Source organism: Arachis ipaensis, chromosome B8, assembly GCF_059453495.1.
Source record: "Arachis ipaensis isolate K30076 ecotype BB chromosome B8, ASM5945349v1, whole genome shotgun sequence".
Taxonomy (NCBI): domain Eukaryota; kingdom Viridiplantae; phylum Streptophyta; class Magnoliopsida; order Fabales; family Fabaceae; genus Arachis; species Arachis ipaensis.
In genome coordinates, this window is record NC_142443.1 from 125,438,958 (window position 1) to 125,462,288 (window position 23,331).

General features: G+C 39.6%; 1 pseudogene; it reads right to left on the reverse strand.

The window, feature by feature from the left end:
* The window catches only part of LOC107613083 (naringenin 8-dimethylallyltransferase 1, chloroplastic-like), a 66,417-nt pseudogene that overhangs the window by 1,686 nt on the left and 41,400 nt on the right, over positions 1–23,331 (reverse strand).

Sequence of the window (23,331 nt, forward strand, 5' to 3'; positions counted from 1 at the left end):
CCCAAAAAATCCTTGATATTTTGTCCCAAAAAAAAACCCTAGCCAGCCCCTAATTTACTCTCTGAAAATTGTGTGCAATGCATTTCTCCTCCGTCGGTCCGTCATCATCATCCATAGATGTCGTATTCATCCATAGCTGTCAGTCCGTCGTCTTCATCCATAGCCTCTGTCGGTCTGTCGGTCTCTGAAGATCTGCACTGGTTGATCCGTCGAAGTCCTGTCCGCCACTCGGCGTGCCTCGCCTCACCTCGCCGCCGAAAAAAGTGAGACCAGAATTTGCAACCGTCGGATCTAGAAACTAGAAAGGGCACAGTTTTGGTCTAAACTCAACTGAGTTGTGTGATGGTGATGGGACCCACACCCTCTCATGCCCTATGGACCCTACGAACACGATTTTCATTTTCCAGTGATATCATAAAATGAAGAAGCCGCACACCCACACCCCCAACACACACAAGAGAGAAGAATGAATTGAAAATAGAAGAAAAGAGTCTTCTTCTTCTTCTTTGTAAAACCCGGTTAGTTAATGACTAATTAACCCATAAAGTAGAATTTATTCTAGAAAGCCAAAAATGTAATTTTATGGCTTATTATGATAGAGGAGATTAAAACGAGAATTTTGATACCAATTTTAAAGAAATTGGCCCAAGATTGGACTAAACGGGCCAAGCCGGACCAACCGGACCCATATTGGGCCCTTGGCCCAACCAAACAAAACCTAAAACCCTAAAAACAGCACTCTCTCTCCTCTCTAAACCTAAGAACACGCTGAAAATGAAAAAAGAAGGGGGAAGAACACTCTTCCAAAGTTCTACCCTTGCTTGATCTTCAAACCACCATAACTTTTGATCCGGAGCTCCGATTGCCGCACCATTTGTGGCCACGCGTTCACTGTGACGAGATCTACAAAATTCACTACTTTGTCCTTGAGGTAAGCCACGATTTTAGTTTAGTTCCTCAGCCCTTAATTCGAATTTTTGGAGAAAAAGTGTTGAGATTTTGGGCTCTTTGATGTTATACGATCCAACTAGCTTGAAGGAGAGGCTTAATCTTGTCTCCTTGATCTTTGGGTGTGGTAAGATTCTCAACTCTAGTAAAATTTTTTGGTTTATGATGTTTGGGTATTGAGTTGTTGTTTGGATGTGATAATTATGGCTTAGGTAGTGTGTATGTGAATATTGAAGCTTGATTGAGGTCTTGGAGAGCTTGGAATAAACTTTTGGGTGCTAAAAATATGTTCTTCGAGGTGTTGAAGCCTTGAGAGCTTGTGAAAAAGTGATTTGGAGGGTTCCGGGTTAAGCGAAAAAGCGGCTAAGGTATGGTCTCAGTTTTCTGTATCTAAAATATAATGTGGTGTGAAAACTTAGGCTAGAGGCTCTAAGATAGGATTTGAATGGTTGATGTTGTTGAATGGTTGAGATAAATTGTGTGGTTATGTATGTGATTAATGAATATTGATGTTTTGATGGGGTAATGCTTGAGAGATATGCATGTTTTGATATACGCTTAATGATTGATTGAGGTTGAATTGTGGGTGAAGCCATGTTGATGGTGAGGATGATATTGATTGTGTGTATTGATGGTTGATTGAAAATGGTATTGTTGGAAATTGGGATCAGAAAATATGTATAATATAATATTGTGTTTGAAGTTGAGTTACTTGGTTGGGATTGGTTAAAATGATGGATTGGTGGGTTATAATTTTGATAAAAATGTTAACATATGAGTTGAGGAGGCTTGAGTTTGATTTTTGGAATGTTTTGGTTGGTTTTGAAAAGGGTTGAAATTGGTTTGTTTCGAAAATGGAACTTTGTGGTTTTGTATGAAAATGTGGTTTTTGGGCTTATTTTGACGGAGCATATCTTGGTCTCCGAATCTCCGATTTGTGTCAAACGTGTTTAGAAATGAAATTAGATCCGAGATGTTTATACCGTTCGAAGAACGGATGGAAAATAACTTGAAACGAGAAAGATATGCCCGTCGGAAGATTGGGGTTTGAAACAGGGATTCTGCAGCTTTTTAACTTAGTAAAATTTTTGGCTGATCGTACCCCCACGCGTACGCGTGGCCGACGCGCACGCATCGCTATCGAATTTTCACTACTCCACGCGTGCGCCTGGCCGACGCGTACGTGTCGATGTGCTGATTCAATTGCCCAGCCAAAGTTCCAAAGAGTTATGCGAGTATTGTGCTGATTTTGTTCGTGGGGCACAAAACGCACCCACGCATACGCGTGGTTGACGCGCAGGCGTCACTTTACGTTTCTCCCATCCACGCGTGAGCGTGGGCAACTGATGAATGGACTTTTGACGGTTTAGAATTTCACTAATGAAGTCTCGTTGTAAAGTATAGTTTCTAAACCAACAAATAATCCTTTCATACAAAAGATTGTTTGTCACTAAAACAAACCCCTAAATTTATAAACCGAAGTATTGGAACCTCGGGTCGTTCTCCCTAGGAATTGCGATAAAGTGTCTTGTTATTGGTTATGAGGTATGTTCTGGGGTTTTTGGGGTAAGAGACATGAAATGTAAATGGCAATGAAAATAAACTAACAACTAAAAAGGTCTTGGCAAAGGTTGGTGGTCAAGGATCTCTATCCTTATCACTAACCACAACATGAGAATTGGCAAGGATCAATCCCACTAAGTCATCTCCTAACTAATAGTAGAGGAAAGTCAAGTGAGCTATATCAATCCAAGTCCATAAGTCCTAGTTCTCCACCAAATCAATTAGTGAGATCTAGAGCTAATGGCTCCCAATCGTCAATTACTTGGACATTAGTAACTCAAGAATTCCTAAGTTACCTTCCCAAGCCAATAGCATAAAATTCTACTCTAAAATCCAACCAAGCATTTTATCAAATACTTGGAAGGCCCAAAAGAAAAGCATAGTTAAATTGCAAGGAATGTAAATCTACACTACTCAATTGCAAGGAATTAAACAACAACAAATCAAATGAACAATAAGGAATATGAAAACATAAATTGCATTAAAAGAAAAAGGAAAGAACAAAAGTGCATCAACATAAAAGTAGGGAATTACAAGAATTAAATGCTAAACTAGAGAGAAGAGATGTAGAGGAAGAAGAATTACAAAGGAAAAAGTAAATCAAAGCATGAAATTAACCTAGATCTAAGAATTCCAAATCTAGATCTAACCTACTCCTAATTCTAGAGAGAAGAGAGAGCTTCTCTCTCTAGAAACTAACTAAAGCATGATAAAACTAAGATAAAACTCACTAACTAACTAGATGTCCCATCCCTCTTCAATCCTTGGGTTGAATAGCATCAGAAATGAGTTGGATTGGGCCCACAAGGCTTCTAAAATCGTTGGCCACGAGTTGCATTAGGTGAAGCATGTGCAACCATCGGTGCGTACGCGTACTGTGCATGTGTGCACCATTATAGACGATGCAACTATGAAAAATCTTATATCATTTCGAAGCCCCGGATATTAGCTTTCCAACGCAACTAGAACCGCATTATTTGGACCTCTGTAGCTCAAGTTATGGTCGATTGAGTGCGAAGAGGTCGGCTTGACAGCTTTTGCGATTCCTTCATTTCTTCATGTTTTCTCCATTTCTACATGCTTTTTCTTCATTCCTTCAATCCAATCTTTGCCTCCTAAATCTGAAATCACTTAACAAATATATCAAGGCATCTAATGGAATCAAGGTGAATTAACTTTAGCTATTTTAAGTCCTAAAAAGCATATTTTCACTCTTAAGTACAATTAAAGGAGAATAACAAAAACCATGCTATTTCATTGGATAAATGTGGGAGAAGGCGATAAAATCCTCTAAATTCAACACAAGATAAACCCTAAAAATGGGGTTTATCAACCTCCCCACACTTAAACCAAGCATGTCCTCATGCTTAAACCAAGAAGGATAAGAGAAGGGGTATGGACATTTATTCAATGCAAATAACCTAAATGCATCTATCTATATGAATGCAACTAAATGCAAAATAATTCTACCTACTTGGTTAAAAATAAATCAATCCTCCAAGAGCATGTATAAACGGATAGGGCTAAGGTCATATGACGATTCATGAATCCTACCAATTCAAATATCAAAATGAAGTTCAAGTAGACTTGCAAGAAGAATGCTAATGAAAGCCGGGAACAAGGAATTGAGTATCAAACCCTCACCGGAAGTGTTTGCACTCTAGTCGCTCAAGTGTGTAGGGTCGATTTTCTCAATTCTCTCCTAATAATGCTTTCCAAGATTTGTTTTTCATCTAACAATCAACATTTATTTCATGCATGCATACAACTATCATGATGACTTTTCATAGGTTGTAATGGGGCTAGGGTCAAGGTAAGGATGCATATTTGGTCAGGTGGACTTGAAATTTGAATCTTTGATAAGCTTAAACTTCCCACCTAACCTATATAGCAACCTATACAATTCTAAACAAACCTCACTACCCATTTTTCACTTTTTCACATACTCATGCATTTTTTTACTTGATCACAACACATATACATTGATTATTATTGAGCTTCACTTGGGGCATTTTGTCCCCTTTTTATTACTTTTCTTTTCTTTTTCTTTTCTTTCTATTTTTTTTCTTTTTTTTTTCCTTTTGATATCTTCATATAAATTTTTTTTCTTTTTTTTTTCTCATCATTTTTTTCTTTTTGCAATAAAGTATATATAAAAGCATCAATGCATATGGTTTTACATTTAATTAACACATGAGTATGGACCCAATTCCCAAATATAGAAATACAAAACAAAAACACCCTTTTATCCCAACCAATGTCCCAAGGTTCCCACACTTGAATGATACTCACACACTAGCCTAAGCTAATCAAAGATCCAAATTAAGGACATTTATTATTTTTCACTTTAAGGCTTGTAATGTGCTAAATTAAGAACAAAGTGGGTTAATCGTAGGCTCAAATTGGCTAACAATGGAAGATAAAAGATAAGGCTATTTGGGTAAGTGAGCTATTTGAAATGATGGCCTCAATCATATAAATGCATGAATACACAAAATAATGGATATAAAGAATTAAACAAATCAAATATCACAATTATAGGAAGAGAACAATTGCACACAAGAAAGGAAAATAAGTGGTTATAAGATGTAACCACACCACTAGGCTCAAATCTCACAAGCTTGTGTTCTTAGCTCAAAAACCATGTTCCAAAATAAATTCTTTCAAGCAAGTTCAACAAAAAAATTTTCAAATTGGTAGGGTGCCCTAAAACAATTTTCTTGGAGAAGAAATCGTCACCCTAACCAAGTAGTTCTAATAAGAAAGAAGTGGTAAAAATATGTACAAATTCTAACTAACATGCAACCTATCATGCAATGCAATAACTAAGAATTGGTGTTGAAAGAGAAATTGTTACCCATGGAGATCGGTCGGATGACCTCCCTACACTTGAAGATTGCACCGTCCTCGGTGCATGCAAAGAAGAGCAAGGTGGACGGGTTGCTACAATTGATGAGCTCTTCAAAAGGTTGTGCGGATGACTTGTTCGTCGCCCCATTTAAAAACTCTTCCTTTTCTTCCTTCTTGGTGGCCAACCTAAAAGGAGAGAAAATGAAAGAAAATTAAGCCTACAACAAAGATATCAAAGTAATTAAAACATAGGCGGGGCTAATGCCAAATAAAAGTATGGTTCTCTACTACATGGTAGCTAAGCATGTGAGGGAGAAAACAATATGAGCTAATGGCATATCAACTAATACTTGATGCAAGAATAGAGTCAAAGCATGAAGAGCATATTGAGCATCAAGATCAAATAAAAAAAAGTGGGTCATGAAAGACAATATGAGGGCATATCAATGCACAAAGACACAAGAGTCATAAAAGATTGAAGCATTGATTTAAAAGTTTCATCACCCATAAATATCAAACAAGTCACGAAGCACCAAAATAATGCAAGAGATTCTCAACAATTGAATAAGAGAATTTAACACCATTATTAAAATAAGAAACTCGAAAAAAAATAAAGTAAAAAAGACTATAAAAACAAAATAAAAATGTAAAGAATAGAAGTATACAAATGCGATAAACAAAAGAAAATGGAAGAGGAGAGAAAAAACTCTTTTTTTTTACCGGCGCAGACGCGCACGATGCGCGCATGCACGGATATGGCAGCGGACAGAGAGGGCGCGGACGCGCCAGGTGCGCGTACACGCGAATGTGGTCGCGCTGGTGGCACAATGTTAGCCCAGGGTTCGCACAACTCTCGGGTCCAAGTACCAGGATTTGGCTACAGGAGCGTTGATGCGCGCGCGCACGGTGTGCGCTCGCGCGGATGTGACAATAAGCAAATGGGCGCGCACGTGCCAGGTGCGCTAGCACGCCAGGGGGGTTGTGCCCCCAGCATGGTGTAGGCTTAGTGTTGGCGCAACTCTCTGAAAAATTTACCAGAGTTGCCGGCAGGGTGATTGGCGCCGACGCGGCATGTGTGCTCGCGCGCCGATTCGCGAATCAGCAAATGGGCGTGTATGCGTCTAGCGCGCGCACGCGCACCCTCGTTTTTTTTTTCAGAAATACTAAAAACAGCTTAAAACCTCCCTAACACTGCCTACAACTCAAAATCAGTTACAAAAGCAAAATCAACAAAAATTTAACTAACAACCAAGAAATTAAGACAAAAATACATGAAGAGGAAAAACTACCTACAATGGCAACTCAAATCACTTATTAAGTATATATATATATATAAGAGAATGGAAAGAGTTTACCATGGTGGGGTATCTCCCACCTAGCACTTTTGTTTATTGTCCTTAAGTTGGACTTATGGGGAGCTCCTCTCAAGGTGGTTTGTGCTTGAATTCATCTTGGAACTCCCACCAATGCTTGGTTCTCCATTGCGCCCCAAGATTTCTTATTCGTTGCACCAAGTGTTGATGGAGTTCTTCACAAGCTTGGGGCTCCCAAAGTTGATCCTCGTCTTGTGATCCGGGATCCCACACTTTATTTTCACACCCGTCTTGAAGTTGATCATCATTATTAGTCCAACCGGGCGGTGAGTAAGGTGAATTCTCAATAAAGTGGCCAACAACCCTACTAGACCCATCTAGTTGAGCACTATTCCATCTGTTATATTCAACTCTTGAAGTATCAACCAAAATGAGCCCTGATTTGCAACGCCAACCACGAAACATTTTTCTTTTACGCTTCATCCCACAAAGCATCCTAAGTTGACCATCCGTTTCAAGCAAACCATACTCAAGTGGGACAATAAAGCTAATAGAAATGAACTTTACCCACTCAAGTGAAGGAGTAGATGGCAACCTAGGCAAAGAGGCTTCCAAAGATCTTGACAAAGCGTAACCAACCCCCGTTCTTCTTTTCCTAGGGACTTCCACCTCTTCACAAGATCTCTTAATTTCAATCCTTTGTTCATCAATTCTATCTAAGCCTTTTCCCTTATTCAAATCATAAATGGGAGGGTGAGAGAAATTTACCTCCTCAACACTTTCAAATCCCACGGGAGAAGGTTCGTCATGCTCAAAGGATTCTTCACCACTAAGACTTGATGCTTGATCTTCATCACCAAGGGAACTCAATTCTTGCTCTATCCCATCCAAGTCTTCATATGGAATATGCTTTGGAGGTTGTGCACATTCCTCCTTAGCATCAAATTCAATCTTCTTGGAGGGGTTTTCTTCAATTCTATGTTCCCATGGAGGCTCCGCATCCCCTAAGTCTTCAACCAGTTCTTCCATTTCTTCAACAATTATAGCTTCCTCCAATTGTTCCAATACAAAGCAACTTCCCCCATTTTCCACCAATCTCTCCTTCATGTTATGCTTTTCATTTGATTCTCCACATGTAGCCATGGGAGTTCCTTGAGTATTCAAGCATTGGGATGATAACCAGTTTACCACCTCATCCAAGGCGGCCATGAATTGTTTCACATCCCTTTTCATCTCCTCTTGTCCTTTAACAAGAACATCAAGGATGTCATCCATTGGAGGTTGGAGTGGATGGAAAAGTTCATCAAATTGGGGAAAGGATTCATAGTAGGAAGGTGGTTTCTCTTGGTAAAGTTGTAGTGGTTCAATAATTTTCATTCTTTCTACTTGTTGCAAAACACGCTCCATGGTTGCTTGAAATTGATCCAATACTTCCTTGAGATGATTCCTTGACTCTTGTTCCTCTTGGATGTCATGAGTAGGATCATATGGCTCCTGGATTGATAGACATGAGTATTCTTCCATGGGAGGTTGTGGTGGGAGGTAGAGTTCATCTTGTGGTTGAAAATTTTCACACATTGGAGGTGGTTCATCTTGGTAATAGTATGAAGGGGGTGGCTCTTGAAAATGTCGATGTTGGAGTGGTGGTGGCTCTATATGTGGTTCATATGGCTCATATGATTGTTGGTAGGATGGATATGGATTAGGGTCATATGAAGATGGTTGGTGAAAAGAGGCTTGTGAGTATGGTTGAGGGTTATGTTGTGGATATGACTCATAGGTATATGGTGGTGGTTCTTGAAAGTCACAAGGAGATTCGCCATAGCCATTGAATTGATACGCATCATAGAATGGCTCTTGTTCATAGTGCATTGGTGGAGGTTGTTGCCATGAGGATTGATCATATGCATATGGCTCCTTCTACCTTTGATTGTCCCATCCTTGATACATATACTCATTGTAGCTCCCATTTTCTACAACATAATTAGAACCAAACTCATAGCCAAAGTGAGAATTCATGATGAAAAGAGAAAATAAGAACAAAAGCTAATAATAAATAATGAAACAAAATCCTAAAACTAGCAAAAACTAACAAGCAAGCCAAAAATAAAGCTATTCACAATATTCACATATGTACAATAACCAATAACATAACACCATTGTAACTCCCTGGCAACGGCACCATTTTGATGAATGGACTTTTGACGGTTTAGAATTTCACTAATGAAGTCTCATTTTAAAGTATAGTTTCTAAACCAACAAATAATCCTTTCATACAAAAGATTGTTTGTCACTAAAATAAACCCCTAAATTTATAAACCGAAGTATTGGAACCTCAGGTCGTTCTCCCTAGGAATTGCGATAATGTGTCTTGTTATTGGTTATAAGGTATGTTCTGGGGTTTTTGGGATAAGAGACATGAAATGTAAATGGTAATGAAAATAAACTAACAACTAAAAAGGTCTTGGCAAAGGTTGGTGGTTAAGGATCTCTATCCTTATCACTAACCACAACATGAGAATTAGCAAGGATCAATCCCACTAAGTCATCCCCTAACTAATAGTAGATGAAAGTCAAGTGAGCTATATCAATCCAAGTCCATAAGTCCTAGTTCTCCACCAAATCAATTAGTGAGATCTAGAGTTAATGGCTCCCAATCGTCAATTACTTGGATATTAGTAACTCAAGAGTTCCTAAGTTACCTTTCCAAGCCAAGAGCATAAAATTCTACTCTAAAATCTAACCAAGTATTTTATCAAACACTTGGAAGGCACAAAAGAAAAGCATAGTAAAATTACAAGGAATGTAAATCTACACTACTCAATTGCAAGGAATTAAACAACAACAAATCAAATGAACAATAAAGGAACATGAAAACATAAATTGCATTAAAAGGAAAAGGAAAGAACAAAAGTGCATCAACATAAAAGTAGGGAATTACAAGAATTAAATGCTAAACTAGAGAGAAGAGATGTAGAGGAAGAAGAATTACAAAGGAAAAAGTAAATCAAAGCATGAAATTAACCTAGATCTAAGAATTCCAAATCTAGATCTAACCTACTCCTAATTCTAGAGAGAAGAGAGAGCTTCTCTCTCTAGAAACTAACTAAAGCATGATAAAACTAAAATAAAACTCACTAACTAACTAGATATCCCATCCCTCTTCAATCCTTGGGTTAAATAGTATCAGAAATGAGTTGGATTGGGCCCACAAGGCTCCTAAAATCGCTAGCCACGAGTTGCATTAAGTGAAGCATGTGCAACATATCCCATCGCTCTTCAATCCTTGGGTTAAATAGCATCAGAAATAAGTTGGATTGGGCCCACAAGGCTCTTAAAATTGCTGGCCACGAGTTGCATTAAGTGAAGCATGTGCAACCATCGGTGCGTACGCGTACTGTGTGCATGTGTGCCCCTATGCGCAATGCAACTATGGCAAATCTTATATCATTTTGAAGCCCCAAATGTTAGCTTTCCAATGCAACTAAAACCGCATTATTTGGACCTCTGCAGCTCAAGTTATGGTCGATTGAGTGCAAAGAGGTCGGCTTGACAACTTTTGCGATTCCTTCATTTCTTCATGAGTTCTCCATTTCTACATGCTTTTTATTCATTCCCTCAATCCAATCTTTGCCTCCTAAATCTGAAATCACTTAACAAACATATCAAGGCATCTAATGAAATTAAGGTAAATTAACTTTAGCTATTTTAAGTCCTAAAAAGCATGTTTTCACTCTTAAGTACAATTAAAGGAGAATAACAAAAACAATGCTATTTCATTGGATAAATGTGGGAGAAGGCGATAAAATCCTCTAAATTCAACACAAGATAAACCCTAAAAATGGGGTTTATCAGCGATGCTTACGCGTCACTGTAACTTTTCTGCTTTCCACGCGTGCGCGTGGGCGGCGACGCGTACGTTTGACCCCGTTTTCACTCCAAAGTTGATTTTTGAGTTTTCAAAGCCAAATTTCAGACTTCTAAGCCTCTGATCTCACCTCTTATGTCTTAAAACTTTATGATATACCTAACAATGGGAAGGGCTAGGAAAAATGTGGTAACTTGTGGATGAAGAAAGGGGAGAATTAATGATCAATGATGATCAAAGATGATTGTAAGAGATATGGAGGATGGTGGTGGAAGTGCTTTATATGCCATGAGCCGAAGGGTTGTAATTGTTAATAAATTGGCTGGTTATGGATTGAATTATGAGCTGGATAACTGAGTTATTGCCGAATTATGGCTGAGCCATTATTGAATTATGGCTTAGAATGATTGCATATATGCGTATTGAATGAAATGTGAATGTTGCACTTCCAGTATCTGAGATACGAGTTTTCCTGGGAGAAAGCAGTGGCTAGCCACCATGTGCTCCAGGTGGAGACTCGATACTCTGCTGACCCTATGTCGTAAGTGTGAACGGACACTGTGAAAGTTTCAGATGAGCTCACCCCTGTGAATATACACCAGTGAAGGTGTTGGATATGAATTATGATTTATAGTGTGAATAACTCGAGTTGGGGATGCACGACAGAGGGACAGTCCAATGGATAGCTACCAGGACTTGTCGGGTTGGCTTTATAATCGACAGATGAGACTCATCAGCCATTAGGACATGCATACATCATATGCATATTATGTGAATTGTTTGGAATTGCCTGATTGACTGCATATTACTTGCTAATTTTCTAAATGACGTATCTGTTTCTTATTTGTATATCTCCTTGTCTGATATAATTGTGTTTGCCATATTATATTACTGATGGCGGTTGGGAGGTGACGAGCGTTTTCTTAGCTGGTAAAGAAATTTTATAAAATTAATCGCGTTGTCAGTATAGCTTCTAAACCAACAAGAGTCCTTTCATACAAAAGTTTTGGTTGTCACAAGTAACAAACCCCCTTAATAAATTGATAACCAAAGTATTTAAATCTCGGGTCGTCTTCTCAAGGAATTGCAGGGAGGTGTTCTTATTATTTGTTATGCAAGGGTATATTTTGGGGTTTTTAAAAGGTTTGAACAAGGAAATAAATTGCTAAGAAAAATAAATTAATAATTAATAAGACTCTTGGCAAGGTATGAGAATTGGAATTCCTATCCTAGGTATCCTTATCAGGTGTGATGAGAATTGGGTTTTAATCCCACTTGGTCAGCCTTTACTTAACAAGGGAAGGTCAAGTGTACTAATTATCTTGATCCTCAAGTCCTAGTCAATCCCTAGGGAAAGACTAGCTTTAGAGTGATCCAGATCAATCAGTAATTCCAATTTCAATTAACAGCTGAGTTTGATAACTCAATTGTCACCAATTAATCAATTAAAGCCAAGAATATAAAAAGCTAAATAAAAAGCATAAATCTGAAATACCTCAAATTGTATTAAATAGAAAATTAATATAAACATAAAAAGTTCATAAACTAAATTAAGAAAATAAATAAAAGGAATATTAAACCTGTGATTGCAGAAGATGAAATCCTAATCCTAATATAAAACCTAATCCTAATCCTAATCCTAAGAGTGAGGGGAGAACCTCTCTCTCTCTAGAAACTACATCTAAACCTAAAATTATGAATTATGAGCTGATGAAAAACGTCTTGAGTCTCTGCTTGTTCCCTGACTTTAATCTGTGTTTCTAGACCGAAAATTGGGTCAAAACGTGGCCCAAAATCGCCCCCAGCAAATTTTGTTAACTCTGCAGATCGCGCATATCACGCGTACACGTCGTCCACGCGTGCGCGTCATTCAGCGTTTTTCCTTGCCACGCGTGCGCGTCGTCCACGCGTTCGCGTCACTCGTGCATATTCATTTCCATGCGTTCGCGTCAGGCACGCGAACGCGTCACTACGCTTTCTCCATTTCGCGCGGTCGCGTGAGCCATGTTTCCGCGTCGCTTCTCGCTGGTCATCTCCTTAATTTCTTGTGCTCGTTCCATTTTTGCAAGATTCCTCTCTATTTTCTAAGCCATTCATGCCTTATAAAGCCTGAAACACTTAACGCACAGATCACGACATCGAATGGTATAAAGGAGAAATTAAAATACACAATTTAAAGCTTTAGGAAGCAAGTTTTCACTCATAGAATAAATCCAGGAAGGAATTGTAAAACCATGCAAATCATATGAATAAGTGGGTGAAAAGATGATGAAAACCACTCAAATTAGCACAAGATAAACCATAAAATAGTGGTTTATCAGCCTCCCCACACTTAAACATTAGCATGTCCTCATGCTAAGCTCAAGGAGACAGAGAGAATGAATAAGGGAAAGCGAGACTCATGAAATGCAACCTAAATATAAATGCAACTATATGCTAAAATGATTTTATCTACTTGGTTAAAAGTAAACAAGTTCTCCAAGACAAATACAAACCAATTTCCACCAATCTAAATCGTACAATAAAAGACAAGTAAACTTGTAAGAAGATAGCTCATGAAAGCAGGGAACATAGAATTAAGCATTGAACCCTCACTGGTAGTGTATATCATTCTAACTCTCAAGTGTCTAAGGTCAATCACTCTACTCTTCCCTAGTCAATGTTTCTAAACTTTGTCCTTCATCTAACCAATCAACAAATATTTAGTATACCAATGCAAACATCATGAGGTCTTTTCAAGGTTGTAATGGGGCTGAGGTAAAGGTAGGGATATATATATATAGTGAGCTAACAAAGTGAATCCTTGATTAGTCTAAGATCTCACCTAACATATACATACATTCTATGTAATTCTAAAATCATACCTAGCTACCCATAATTCCCACTTTTGTATCACATACTCATGTACCAAATTTTTTTTATGTTTCTTTACTTTTATCACATGTGCATTGATCTTTTCTTATTTATTTACTTTTTTTTGAATCATAAAAGCAAACATAGCTTATCAATGCACATGGTTTTTCCATTATTTTTCTATTTTGTTTTTCATGAGTTGGTTCCCAAATTTCCAATTTTCATAATTAGAAATATGATACATTCCCTTATTAACCTATGTTCCCACAGTTTTCTCACACTTAGTTGATGCACAATCTCTATCTTAAGCTAACCAAAGATTCAATTTGGGGTTATTAATTTATTTTTCTGCTTAAGGCTAGTGATGTGGTTATAGAAAAGAAGAGGATTAAAAAGGCTCAAAGTGGCTAACAAAGGTAATTGAAAGGGTAGGCTATTTGGGATAAGTGAGCTAATAAAATAATGGCCTCAATCATATGCAAGCATGTAAATATGCTAAACATTGGATATATAGAATGAAACAAAGTAAAGATCGCAATCATAAAGAAGAAAACACACAAGAATAAAAATTTATGGTTAAATAATGTAACCATATAAATAAGCTCAAAATCTCACGGGTTGTGTGTTCTTAGCTTTTTAAACTATGTTCCAAATACAACTTCAAACAAGTTCAACACAAAAGTTTTGATTTAAATTAGTGAAATTTTTCAAAAATAGGATCTTAAAAAGAAACTTATTATTTTAACCAAGCAGTGGCTAAATACATAAAATCAAACAATCATGCAATGAAACATGCAAATGCAACAATGTACTAAATAAAATAAAATATTGGTGTTGCGAAGAAAATAACTAACCCATGAGATCGGTATCGACCTCCCCATACTTAAAGATTGCACCGTCCTCGGTGCATGCTAAGATGTGCAGGTGGACGGGTTGCGAGCTATAACTGCTGCTCTTTCTCTAAAGATTGTGTAGACGGACTTGCTTGTCTCCCCATTAAGAAGCTTTTCCTCTCCCTTCGTGGTGGCCATCCTGGAAGAAGAGGGAAAAGAAGAAAAGTAACCCAAAAATAAAGAAAAGAATTACAGTATGGATGGGTTAATGCCAAATAATGAGGGTCTCAATTACATGGTAGCTACAACATGCAAGTGAGAAAACAGTAGAAGCACATGGCAAATCAAGAGTGCAAAAAAAAATTTGCAACAATGGGAAGAGAGTGGGTAAGGAGAGATAATATAAATTCATGTCAATGCAAAAGTAATACAGGTATAAAAGATTGGTATTGATTTAAATAATATTACCTAACCAGAATAAAACAAGTCACTAAGCACCTAAAATAATTCAAGAGAAGATGCAACAGTTAAATAAGAAAATTCAACACCAAAGGAAAAATAATGAATTTAGAAAAGAAAATAAAAATATGCACCAAATTAAAATGCAAAGAATGAAAGTATGCAATTAAATTAAATAAAATGGGATGAAAGTGAAAAAAAATGAGAAGTTAAAGAGATAAAGTAAGAAAGAAAGAAGAAAGAAGAAAAGATAGAAGAGATTAGGATTAGAAAAGAAAAGATAAGATAATTGGCGCTGATCTGGATAAGTTGTGCGACGCAGGCGACGCAGACACGTGAGTGACGCGGACGCGTGGGTCACGCGATCGCGTGGCCTGATTTGTGCGATTGGCACAAGTGCAGCCTTGCGGTAACGCAACTCTCTGTTTTAAACTCATATTGCCAAATTTTGGGGTGACGCGTTCGCGTGGTTGACGGGATCACGTGGATGGCCATTTTTGAAAAACAACGCGGCCGCGTGGGAAACGCGTTCGCGTGGGAGGGCTTGGGCTTCCAGCACGAGTCCAGTCCCATTCCAGCCCAACATATTGCCATACACCCCTTTACGTTGATTTTACAGAGCCACGCTTTCGCGTGGGTAACGCGGACGCGTGGGGAGGCTATTTCGCAAACGACGCGAATGCGTCAGCGACGCAGTCGCGTGGGCATATTTGTGCCTGAGGCACGCCTCCAGCCACGCTTTCGCGTGACTTTCTATTCACTTTTCTTTTCTTCCTAATGCACTTGTGACGCGGACGCGTCAGCGACGCTTACGCGTCGCGTGCATTTTTTTTTAAATGCAAAATGCAGAATGCAGTATGCAGATGTTATGAATAATTCCAGGTTCAATGAAATAAAATAAAATTAAAAAATAAACAAAACTAAATAAAATTATAGTTGAAAAAGGAACGATCATACCATGGTGGGTTGTCTCCCACCTAGCACTTTTAGTTAAAATCCTTAAGTTGGACATTTGGTGAGCTCCTTGTCATGGCGGTTTGTGCTTGAACTCATCCAGGAATCTCCACCAATGTTTGTAATTCCAATGGCCTCCGGGATCCCAAACTAGGCGCAGAAAGCCTTCAAGCAAGTTAAAGCAAGTGACAAGGTCCCAAGAGTGTTGATTGCTAGAATGAATTCCGGGGTCCCAAACTTTGCTTTTACACCCGTCTTCTTGTTGATCATTAGTGTTCCAACCGGGTGGCAGGCAATCTGAATTCTCACTAAAGCGGTCAAACAACTTCCTAGACCCATTCAGTTGAGCTTTACACCAACCTTTGCATTTAAACTTTGAGCTTTCCACCATATTGAATCTTGCATGACGACTCCTACCACTAACCATCTCCCTCTTACTCTTAAAGCCACAAAGAGCTCTAAGCTGACCATCTGTTTCAAGCAAAGCATATTCAAGTGAGCTAATTAAGCTTAGAGATGAGAGATTTACCCACTTGAAAATGAAGGGATGGATGATGATGGCTTTGGGGGAGAGGTCTCCAGCAACCTTGGCAAGGTGATTTCCAGCTCCATTCCCTTGGGCTCTTCTTTGACAACTTTCACCACTTTGCAAGCTTCTTCAATTTCAACCTCTTCCTCTTGGTAGATTTCTTTCAATTCAATCTCTTCTTCATTACTTACCAAGGGCATAGGAGGTTGTTCTTCTTCTTCTTGAATCTCCATCTCAAGTCCAATGGGAGAGGATTCAATTGTAGATAAGAATTCACTAATGATTGAATCCATCTCTTGATCATCCCCTTCAAAGTCTTCAACCATGATATGCTTTGGAGGTTGTACACCCTCCTCAACATCAATTTCAAACTCCTTAGAAGGGGGCTCTATGACTTGAGTTTCCCATGGAGGTTCCGTATCTCCCAAGTCTTCAACTACTTCTTCCTCTTCAACGATCACGGCTTCCTCCAATTGTTCCAATACAAAGTCGTGCTGCTTACTGTCCACCGAAGTTTCTAGTGTCTCCTTCATGCTACGTTCTTCAGTAGATTCTCCACATGAAACCGTGGGGGTTCCTTGAGTGCTCAGATGTTGAGAAGCTAATTGATTTACTACCTCGGTTAAGGCAGTCGCTAATTCCAGTACATCCCTTTTTATCTTCGCTTGCCCTTGAAAAAGACCACGAAGGATGTCATCCATTGGAGATTAGGGTGGATATAAGGGTTTATTATTTTGGAGAAAGGGTTCATAATAGGAAGGTGGTTCTTCTTGATAAGGATATGGAGATGGTGAATATTGAGGTGGTGGTTCTAGGTGTGGTTCATATGGTGGTGTTTGGTGGTAAGGGGCTTGTGACTATGGTGGTTCAAAATTACGTGGAGGAGGAGGTTCAGAGGCATTTTGTGGTGGGTGTTGATTGTCACGAAAAGGTCCACCATAACCATTGTCTTGGTGCGCATCATAGAATGGTTGTTGATAGTGCCTAGGAGGTGGTTGTCGCCAAGAGGGTTGATCAAATTCTTGTGGCTCCTCCCATCTTTGATTGTCTCATCCATGACCCAAGCTTTCATTGTAATCTCCTCTTCTTGTAACATTATTGTGACCAAACTCATAGTCAAAGGGGTGGAAATTCATAATAGCTAATAAAAATTAAAAACAAATAAACAGGTAAAAGGAAAATATTTACAATAACCAATAATAAGGCACACGTTTGCAATTCCTCGGCAACGGCGCCATTTTGACGATCGTTTTCTTAGCTGGTAAAGAAATTTTATAAAATTAATCGCGTTGTAAGTATAGCTTCTAAACCAACAAAGTCCTTTCATACAAAAGTTTTGGTTGTCACAAGTAACAAACCCCTTAATAAATTGATAACCGAAGTATTTAAACTTCGGGTCGTCTTCTCAAGGAATTGCAGGGAGGTGTTCTTATTATTGGTTATGCAAGGGTATATTTTGGGGTTTTTAAAAGGTTTGAACAAGGAAATAAATTGCTAAGAAAAATAAATTAATAATTAATAAGACTCTTGGCAAGGTATGAGAATTGGAATTCCTATCCTAGGTATCCTTATCAGGTGTGATGAGAATTGGGTTTTAATCCCACTTAGTCAGCCTTTACTTAACAAGGGAAGGTCAAGTGTACTAATTAGCTTGATGCTCAAGTCCTAGTCAATCCCTAGGGAAAGACTAGCTTTAGAGTGATCCAGATCAATCCGTAATTCCAATTTCAATCAACAGCTGAGTTTGATAACTCAAGTGTCACCAATTAATCAATTAAATCCAAGAATATAAAAAGCTAAATAAAAATCATAAATCTGAAATACTTCAAATTGTATTAAATAGAAAATCAATATAAACATAAAAAGTTCATAAACTAAATTAAGAAAATAAATAAAAGGAACATTAAACCTGTGATTACAGAAGATAAAATCCTAATCCTAATATAAATCCTAATCCTAATCCTAAGAGAGAGGGGAGAACCTCTCTCTCTAGAAACTACATCTAAACCTAAAATTATGAATTATGAGTTGATGAAAAACGTCTTGAGTCTCCGCATGTTCCCTGACTTTAATCTGTGTTTTTGGGCCGAAAACTGGGTCAAAACGCGGCCCAAAATTGCCCCCAGTGAATTCTGTTAACTCTGCAGATCGCGCATGTCACGCGTACCGTCGTCCACGCGTGCGCATCTTTCAGCGTTTTTCCTTGCCATGCGTGCGCGTCGTCCACGCGTTCGCGTCACTCGTACAGATTCAATTCCATGCGTTCACGTTAGGCACGCGAACGCGTTACTGCGCTTTCTCTATTTCGCGCGGTCGTGTGAGCCATGCGTCCGCGTCGCTTCTCGCTGGTCATCTCCTTAATTTCTTGTGCTCCTTACATTTTTGCAAGCTTCCTCTCCATTCTCTAAGCCATTCCTGCCTTATAAATTCTGAAACACTTAACGCACATATCACGGCATCGAATGGTATAAAGGAGAAATTAAAATACACAATTTAAAGCTTTAGGAAGCAAGTTTTCACTCATAGAATAAATCCAGGAAGGAATTGTAAAACCATGCAAATCATATGAATAAGTGGGTGAAAAGATGATGAAAACCACTCAAATTAGCACAAGATAAACCATAAAATAGTGGTTTTTCAGGAGGTCTGCAGGATTTGGAAAGGGGACTGTTAGTTAGACTGAAGATCTTTAGTCAGTTGCCATTTATGGTTTAGTCTATTTATAAGCTTTGATTTATCTGTTGGAAGTTCTAGGATTGCCTTCGGCTTTCCCAGGACATTATATGTTAGATATGTGGGTACTGTTACCATACTGAGAACCGAACCCATGCAGATTTTGTGATTTTCAGATGCAGGTCGTGAGGCTACTCGTTGAGGCATGCTGGAGACTACTGAATTAGCGAAGATCCTTGGTTCTCGGGACTTTATTTTGGTTTCATGTAGATAGTTACTATCTCCACTAAATAATATATACTGTTGACTCCTCTTAGAGGTTGTTTTGGAGAACAGGTTTTGGTAGTTTGTCCGTGGAGTTTCCCTTGGGTTTCTTACTTTATGTTTATATATATCTTTGCAAACCAGGTCTTGAGTTTTGATATTCGTATATTTGGCACTCTCTTGTTTATGCATTCGCGTTAGTCTATCCTTTATCTGTTTTGTTACGTTATTGATCGGAGTGTTGCACTTTTCCATTTAACGGTGTTGTTTTACCCCCCTTTTTCTTCAAAGGCTCCTAGTTATAAACATTCTTCACACTACTATATGTACTATATTTTACATTTAGAGGTCGTAATACCTCGCCACCTCTGTCTTATGACTTAAGCATAAGGCTCTGTGTGGTAGGGTGTTACATTTTGGTATCAGAGCAGTTCGTTCCTGTAGAACCTGAGGGACGGTCTGACTATGCTTATGTGCATTCTCTGTATGTGTGTTTATGTGCTATTAGAATATCTAACTGATATACCTAGCATAAACGTTCATGAGCATGCATTTGGGACTTTGAAGCACTAGACTTCCAATATTAAGACTGATAAATTTGATATCGATTGTTTGGTGTGCATAGGAACTAGATGGAGCCTCGTGGACGTGGTCGAGGTCGTGGGAAAGGTCGTACTAGTGCTCAGGGACTGGGATTAACCCAAATGACCTGGTAAACTTTATGGCGGCATTGGAGAACATGGCTGCAGCTATGCAGGCCACTGCTGCGGCGCTTGGGCAACAAATGAACTATAATGGCAATGGCAGAAGTGGAGATCAGGGCCCGATAATACTGGTAACCTTCTTAAAGGTTAATCCACCTAAGTTCAAGGGAACCACCAACCCCACTGAAGCCGATACTTGGTTTCAGGCTATGGAGCGAGCACTGCAAGCACAGTTGGTACCTGAAGAGCAGTGTGTTGAGTTTGCTACCTATCTGCTCACTGGGGAAGCATCGCATTGGTGGCAGGAAACACGACGTCTTCTGCAGCAGGGTGATGACCCTATCACTTGGGATACCTTCTAGGTGGAATTCTATAAGAAGTACTTTCCAAATTCTGCTAGGACGGCCAAGGAACTGGAGTTACTGCAGCTGAAGCAGGGTGCTATGTTTGTATCTGAGTATACAGACAAGTTTGAGGAGCTATTCAGGTTTTCCCGCATGTTTCAGGAAGCTCCGGGAGACTTCGAGGAATAGAAGTGCATTAAGTATGAAGGAGGGCTCCGGAGCGATTTCTTTAGCTCAGTGGGACCAATGGAGATCAGAATCTTCTCAGAGTTGGTGAATAAGAGCAGGGTTGCTGAAGAGTGTGTGAAAAAGACAGCTGCAGAGAGAGGAAGCCATAGGGGGCCATTCCCATCGAACCGAGGGAAGAGCTTTGCTTCGAGAGGTCCGCCTTTCAAGCGGGGAGGCTTTTTCAGGACGCCCAACAACAACAACTCACAAGGGAAAAGGTTTGGGAAGTAGCCTCAGAATGAGCAAGCTTGTGCTAGGTGCGGGAGTCACCATCCGGGAGCGTCATGCAAGGCCGGATGGGGCTTGTGCTATTCTTGTGGTAAGGCGGGGCATAGAGCCTCAAACTGTCCAGAGAAGCAGAAGCAAGGTGCAGGGAGAGCACAGCAGCCTGGTCGGGTGTTCACCACCTCAGCTGCGGGTGCCGAGGGATCCGAGACACTTATCCGAGGTAACTGTGAAATGACTGGTCAAATTTTAAATGCTTTATTTGATTCGGGAGCAACACATTCATTCATTGCATTCGAAAAAGCTAGTGACCTAGGATTGAAGGTTGTAGTTTTAGGTTATGACCTAAAGGTGTATAATGCCATCCATGAAGCCATGATAACTAGGCTAGGATGCTTGCAAGTTTCATTTAGGGTTAAGCAACGTGATTTTATCCATTATTTAATCTGCTTGCCGATGACCGGTCTTGATCTTATCCTAGGTTTGGACTGGTTATCTAAGAACCATGTTCTGCTCGACTGTTCTGTAAAATCGGTGTACTTTATGCCGAAAGATACAAAAGGGCCAGTTGTGTTGAATAGTTATTACTTGAACTTTATGATGGTGAATTGTTCTGGGACCGAGTGTCAGGGTATTTTGTTGTTAACCGCAGGTGTTTTGGGTGATGATCAAAGCTTGGAGAAAATTCCGGTTGTGTGTGAGTTTTCAGAGGTGTTTCCCGACAATATTGATGAATTTTCACCTAACCGAGAGGTTGAGTTTCAATTGAATTAGTGCCTGGGGCCGGACCAATCTCGAGTGCTCCTTATATGATGTCATCGCTAGAGATGGCTGAGCTAAAGTCTCAGCTAGAGGATCTGTTGGGTAAGAACTTTATCCGACCAAGTGTTTCTCCGTGGGGCGCGCCGGTGCTACTGGTAAAGAAAAAGATGGGAGTATACGGTTCTGTGTGGATTACAGGCAGCTGAACAAGGTCACAATAAAGAATAAGTACCAATTTCCAAGGATTGACGATCTCATGGATCAGTTACAAGGAGCCGGGGTTTTCTCCAAGATCGATTTGCGATCTGGTTATCACCAGATAAGGGTGAGGTGAGGACATCCCTAAGACCGCTTTCAGGACTTGTTATGGTGATTACGAGTACACTGTAATGTCTTTTGAGTTGACAAACGCTCATGCAGTGTTTATGGATTATATGAACAGAGTTTTTCGTCTGTTTCTGGATGAATTCGTTGTTGTCTTCATTGATGACATACTGATTTACTCCAAGACTGAAGAAGAGCATGCAAAACACTTGAGGATTGTGTTGCAGATACTAAAGGAAAAGAAACTCTATGCGAAACTATCTAAATATGAATTCTGGAAGAGTGAGGTGAAGTTTTCGGGGTCATGTGGTGAGTAAATAGGGGATAGCTGTAGATCCTTCTAAGGTGGAAGCAGTGATGGAGTGGAGGCAACCAACCTCAGTAACTGAGATAAGGAGTTTTCTGGGCTTAGCTGGCTACTACCGGAGGTTCATCAAGGGCTTTTCGCAAATAGCCTTGCCGTTGACAAGGTTAATCCGCAAGGATGCGCCGTTTGTTTGGGCTCTTGAGTGTGAGGAGAGCTTTCAAGCATTGAAGTGAAAGTTGACCACCACGCTTGTGTTGGTGTTACCTGAGCCGAACGAACCATTTGAGGTGTACTGTGATGCCTCACTAAAGGGAATAGGGTGCGTGCTGATGCAGCATCGTAATGTGGTGGCGTATGCCTCACGACAGTTGAGACCTCATGAAGTTAACTACCCTATGCACGATTTGGAACTTCCTGCGGTTGTGTTTGCCTTGAAGGTATGAAGGCATTACCTTTATGGGGTTAAGTTCCGAGTTTTCTCTGATTACAAGAGCTTGAAATATCTCTTTGATCAGAAAGAGCTTAATATGTGGCAGAGGAGGTGGATGGAGTTACTGAAGGACTACGACTTTGAGTTGAATTACCATCCGAGGAAAGCAAATGTAGTAGCAGATGCGTTAAGTCGGAAGTCATTGTATCCTGCTTGGATGATGCTTCGAGAAGAAGAGTTGCTCAAGGCATTCGAGAGTTTGAAGATTGGTACGCAATAAGTGTCTGGAACTCTATGTTTGAGTCAATTACAAATCTCAAGTGACTTTAAATCCGAGCTCCTAAAGGCTCATCAAGACGATGACGTGTTATCGAAGGTGTTGCCAGCTATTGAGCAAGGGAAGCAGTGGAGAGTATCAGAGGATCAAGACGGGTTATGGAGATTCAAGGGTAGGATCATTGTGCCGGATGTTGGCACTTTGCGGCAAGATATCTTAAAGGAATCACACAAAAGTGGATTTTCTACTCACCCAGGGAGTACTAAGATGTACCATGATCTAAAGGCGATGTTTTGGTGACCGGGTATGAAGAATAATATGGCAGAATATGTCTCAAAGTGTTTAACCTGTCAGAAAGTAAAGATCAAACACCAGAGACCTTCCAGGATGTTGCAACCTTTAGAAGTTCCGCAATGGAAATGGGAGAGCATTGCGATGGACTTTGTGTCAGGATTGCCAAGGACTAGAGCCAGTTTTGACGTCGTCTGGATGGTTGTGGACTGGCTAACGAAGTCGGCTCATTTTCTACCCATTCGGATGAATTACACCCTTGAGGAACTAGCATGGTTGTACATAAAGGAGATTGTGAGACTTTGTGGTGTACCTTGATAAACCCCGATTTC